Source organism: Bubalus bubalis, chromosome 6 (assembly GCF_019923935.1).
Source record: "Bubalus bubalis isolate 160015118507 breed Murrah chromosome 6, NDDB_SH_1, whole genome shotgun sequence".
NCBI classification, from domain to species: Eukaryota; Metazoa; Chordata; class Mammalia; order Artiodactyla; family Bovidae; genus Bubalus; species Bubalus bubalis.
In genome coordinates, this window is record NC_059162.1 from 12,662,750 (window position 1) to 12,668,749 (window position 6,000).

Genomic DNA, 6,000 nt, shown 5'->3' on the forward strand with positions numbered 1-6,000 from the left:
ACTCCAGTGTTCTTGCCTGGAGAATCCCAGGGATGGGGGAGCCTTGTGGGCTGCCGTCTATGGGGTCGCACAGAGTCAGACACGACTGAAGCGACAGCAGCAGCAGCAGCCCATATAGTTACAGAGTTGGACACGACTGAAGCGACTTAGCAGCAGCAGCCCATACAGTGCATATGAAAGGAATGAATCCAGTGAGCCCAGAGGCTTGCATCTTCCCATACATAGAATGTTGAATTCCTTAACTTAATAGCTGATCTTGGATGTTCAGACTGCTCCCTTTGTTGCAAACTTGTATATAACCTGATTCCCACTCCCTCCTCCTTGGAGCAGTTTTCTCAGAGCTACTGAGATGATGGCTCAGAGTCCTAACTAAACATTCCTACCAAAGAAAACAACTCTCTACTTTTAGGTTGTGACTATATTTTTTTAGTTGACAAGGCAGAGGCAGTGGCTGACCTGGAATGAAAATAGGGGGAGGAAAAGAAATAGAGGCTTTGGGTCAAGGAGAGAGGTGGTCACCTGCCCTGAACAGATGGCTCTCCTGAGTATCTCTCTCACACTGCTTCCAGGGTCTGTGTCCCAGGACATCCCAAGATTAATCAGCCATAGGCTCCACTACCGGGAGGGGCATCTTGAAAGTGTCCAGCAGTGACAGACACTGCTAAACGGACAATGATGGACACTAGCAGTGATGGACAGATCCTAAAACAGAGGACCCACCCTAGCAGTACTCTTTGCAAGGAAGCACTCCTGCCACATGAGTGATATCATCGTCACCCACAGGCTTCAGTGCACTGAACACCACTTACCTGTGGAACTTGAACAGGACATATCCCAGGAAACTTGCAAGCCCTGTGGAATCACTAGAAAACTTGGGGGTGGAGGAGCTGGAGTGCATGTGAAAGCAAGTCTTTGCAGAAAACTGCCTCAGCAAGAAACCCTTTTTCTTGTTATTTTTATCAAAGCTACATTGTAACTAACTTTTAAGCCAAGGCCCCACCTCCCACCCTACCCCCTGCCCTGCTGCTGCTGCTGCTAAGTTGCTTCAGTCGTGTCCGACTCTGTGCGACCCCTTAGACAGAAGCCCACCAGGCTCCTCTGTCCCTGGGATTCTCCAGGCAAGAACACTGGAGTGGGTTGCCATTTCCTTCTCCAATGCATGAAAGTGAAAAGTGAAAGGGAAGTCGCTCAGTCGTATCCGACTCTTAGCGACCCCATGGACTACAGCCTACCAGGCTCCTCCGTCCATGGGATTTTCCTGGGCTCTACTCATCTCCAGGCTTAGCACACCTTTCAAATCATTTGATCACACAATACTTTGTTGGTTCTTTCCTAGATCAAAAAGTAGAAATGAAGACTAAGTAATTAATAGAAAACCAGATCTCTTCCCTAGCTTCCTCTTCAGTAATCTTGCAAACTATGTGACCAAACTAGCATCTAGAGGAAGATCACAAGACGTCAATGGGCCTGTACGCAGTGGGGGATGGTGATGACTCTGATCCCCTATCTCAGTGATTAACTGAGATCACTTCCCTTTTTTCCTTTAAAACTTTCATGGTCCAACAGAGTCTTTGGAGATGGTTTTCGGAGGACACTGAGTCCCCTATCTTCCCAGATTGCTGGCATTTTGATTAAAAGCAACTTCCCTTTTTACCAACATCTTTCTTTCTTGAGGTTTTATTTTTTGGGCAGTGAGCAACCAGACCTAATTTGGTAATGCATACACTCTGGAGGTGAATGGAAACAATTTGGTACACACTGAGTATGGGACAGACAGACAGATATTCCCTTCTCAATCATTTATTTCATACATGTGTCGGGTACGAATTTAAGTGTTTTTACATAGCAACATTTAATGGAGAAGTTGAGATTTCTGCTCAAGGTGAGAGACAATGAGACTTAGAGCATATGACTGTGTTTGCAGGCTGTGGGCAGAGTAGACACTACCTATAAGGAACCACATGGAGCATAAACAAGTGATAGATGAGAAGCATGCTGTTGAGAGACATCAAGTAAGTTTTTGATCTTACCAGGAAAATAGAAGATATGTCATTCTTTACGTCAGCTTCATTCCACACAACACAGCCAGGAAGATATGACTCACCTATATAACACAGTCCATGACACTGTACCTAAGCAATGCATGCCAAGTCGTTTCAATCACGTTCAGTTCTTTGAGACACTGTGGACTGTGGCCCACCAGGCTCCTCTGTCCACAGAGATTCTCCAGGCATGAGTACTGGAGTGGGCTGCCATGTCCTCCTCCAAGGGATCTTCCCAACCCAAGGACTGAACCCACACGTCTTATGTCTCCTGCATTGGCAGGTGGATTCTTTACCACTAGCACCACCTGGCAAACCCAAATAAGCAGTAGTTAAATGATACCCCCCCCAAAGGCAGAAACTAGGGAGATTATAATATTATATAACATTATTATAATCGAAAAAGCAAGAGAGTTCCAGAAAAACATTTATTTCTGCTTTATTGACTATGCCAAAGCTTTTGACTGTGTGGATCACAGGAAACTGTGGAAAATTCTGAAAGAGATGGGAATACCAGACCACCTGACTTGCCTCTTGAGAAACCTATATGCAGGTCAGGAAGCAACAGTTAGAACTGGACATGGAACAACAGACTGGTTCCAAATAGGAAAAGGAGGGCATCAAGGCTGTGTATTGTCACCCTGCTTATTTAACTTATATGCTTAGTACATCATGAGGAACATTGGGCTGGAAGAAGCACAAGCTAGAATCAAGATTGCCAAGAGAAATCTCAATAACCTCAGATATGCAGATGACACCACCCTTATGGCAGAAAGTGAAGAGGAACTAAAAAGCCTCTTGATGAAAATGAAAGAGGATAGTGAAAAAGTTGGCTTAAAGCTCAACATTCAGAAAACAAAGATCATGGCATCTGGTCCCATCATTTCATGGGAAATAGATGGGGAAACAGTGGAAACAGTGGCAGACTTTATTTTTTTTTGGGCTCCAAAGTCACTGCAGATGGTGACTGCAGCCATGATATTAAAAGATGCTTACTCCTTGGAAGGAAAGTTATGACCAACCTAGATAGCATATTAAAAAGCAGAGACATTACTTTATCAACAAAGGTCCATCTAGTCAAGGCTATAGTTTTTCCAGTGGTCATGTATGGATGTGAGAGTTGGACTGTGAAGAAAGCTGAGTGCCGAAGAATTGATGCTTTTGTATTGTGGTGTTGGAGAAGACTCTTGAGAGTCCCTTGGACTGCAAGGAGATCCAACCAGTCCATTCTAAAGGAGATCAGTCCTGGGTGTTCATTGGAAGGACTGATGCTAAAGCTGAAACTCCAATACTTTGGTCACTTTATGCAAAGAGTTGACTCATTGGAAAAGACCCTGATGCTGGGAAAGATTGAGGGCAGGAGGAGAAGGGGATGACAGAGTATAAGATGGCTGGATGGCATCACTGACTTGATGGACGTGAGTTTGCGTGAACTCCGGGAGTTGGTGATGGACAGGGAGGCCTGGCGTGCTGCAATTCATGGGGTCACAAAGAGTACGACATGACTGAGCAACTGAACTGAAGTGAATGAGATACCAAGTCTCACGTTTCTGGATGACTTTCGACTACTTTAGCTACATTGTTGATCTATATTTAAGCAAATCTATAAACAAGAGAACAATTTCACTTCCTTAGAACCCACCCCAGAGGAAATGGCAATTAGCAAGTATCAGTGTCCTTGGGTTCCCCTTTTTAAAATCTTCTGGGCCATGCTTATTGGTGCCACTGTGGACAGTCTCTGTCCTCAGATCCAAGTACAACTGTCAATTTCCAAGAGAAACTTCCTTGGAGTCTATTGGAACAGGACTCCATGCTGCTATGGTTCTTGCTGTGGGTTCTAGGTGAGTGGGCACCACAGAGCAGAACCTGGATGGGATGGATTGCTCAGCCTCCTCAGAGCTCTCAGCTCAGATGCCCATAAGAACTTTTCTTGGGCTTTGCACTCAGACATTCTCTAGAGTTAGAAGGGACTGGGCGAGCTTTACTTGGAATGTGGGCCCTTATCTTCTTAAATGAGAATTTAGCAGCATGTCAAAATAAAAATGATGACAATAGAAATGCTAATGTTTATTGAGTGTTCACTAGTAATTCGTGTACTCCTTGTGTATGCTCACTCGCTCAGTCATGTCCAACTCTTTGTGACCCTAGAGACTAGCCTGCCAGGATCCTCTGTCCATGGAATTTTCCAGGCAAGAATACTGGAGCAAATTGACATTTTCTACTCCAGGATATCTTCCCAACACAGGGACTGAAATTGCATCTCTTGTATCTCCTGTATTAGCATGTGGCGTCTTTACCACTGTGCCACCTGGGCTCCTCACTAGCAATTTGCTTGTATTAAGTACTTTCATCTTACACTAACTACTACCAAATAGAATTTGTGTCAGAATTGAAGAATTTGTAAAGCTATTGTCATTATATAATAATCCACACCAAAATGCCAAATAAAAATAAATGGTGACAACAGGTGCCAAGGGTATTAGAATAGGTATTAAAAATCAATGAAGTGAAAGTGATAGTTGCTCAGGCATGTCCAACTCTTTGCAAAACCCACCAGGCTCCTCTGTCCATGGAATTCTCTACGCAAGCATACTGGAGTGGGTTGCCATTTCCTACTCCAGGAGATCCTCCCCCAGGGATCACACCTCAGTCTCCTGCTTTGCAGGCAGATTCTTTACTATCTGAGCCACCATGGAAGCCCATATAAAAAAATCAATATCTATTCCTAAAATAAGTATTTCAGAAGACTACTTATTTAACATAACAAAGAATGCTTTTTCTAGACTGAAAGTCAATATTATACATAACAGAACAGCACTAAAATTGCCATTCAAATTGGAGTTAAACCAAGATACTTGCTATCATTGTTATTTGTTATAGTTTTTAAATTCTGCCACTACACTAACTTTGGTAGCAAAAGTAAGAGGCGTACTCATTGGAAGGCAAGATTTAAAATATGTTATTCATTCTTTATACATTCCCACCATACTTATTTGGCACTTGCTTGTGTTACAAACTATACAGCTTCTATTCTTGATTATATCATCTATGTGGTATAGTTAGAAGTACATGCATATGAATTAATTAATTAGGAGGATTCAAGATAAACATTCAAAACAGTGACATCCTTGAAAATTATCAAAAACTACTTTCAGATTATAGTGAAGAAATTCCATCTAAAATAGCCATAAAAGTGAAAGAATAGGAGTGATAAAAATGTTTTTTACTGTACAAAGAAAACTTCAATGAATGAAGACATGTCATTAGTCTAGATAGGAACACTAAAGTAGAAATGTTATAAAGATGTCAGTCCTCCACAAGTTGATTTATAGATTCTATATAATTTCAAACAAGCTACCTGCAGAATTTTTCCTTATAACTCAATAAAATATTCAAAAATTTATCTGAAAAAATTTATTGGTGAGAATATCAAAGAATAGTTTTTTTTTTTAAAAGAATAACATTGGAAATCTAGTTCATAATATTTTAAAAATAGATTGTAGAACAATATAGAAAGATGGTATTGTGGGTATAGGATATAAGTATAGGTCACTGGAAAATAACAGAAATCTAGAAATACATTTAGTTATACATTAGCTTAATTTATGATAAAGAGATTTCATCACACAAGAGATATTTACAGATTCCACTGTAAATTTTAAAATAAACCAGATAATTGAGATAAGTGTATTTTTTTAATTCTCAAAAACATGATGGAAAATGAGATAAGGCTATATTGGATTTTTATACAGATTATGTTCTTCTAAATATTGAAGTAGTAGAAAATTCTGATAATATTTTATAAAATAAACTTTTAATATTTCTGTATTATGATAATAGTATAACTATAAAAAAAAGTGAGTACAGCCTTTGGAAAATATTTGCAGTAAATAAAGCAAGGAGTTGAGATAGGATGCAAAGTATTCATATAAGTTGGAAAGAAAGCTTGAAAATGTTT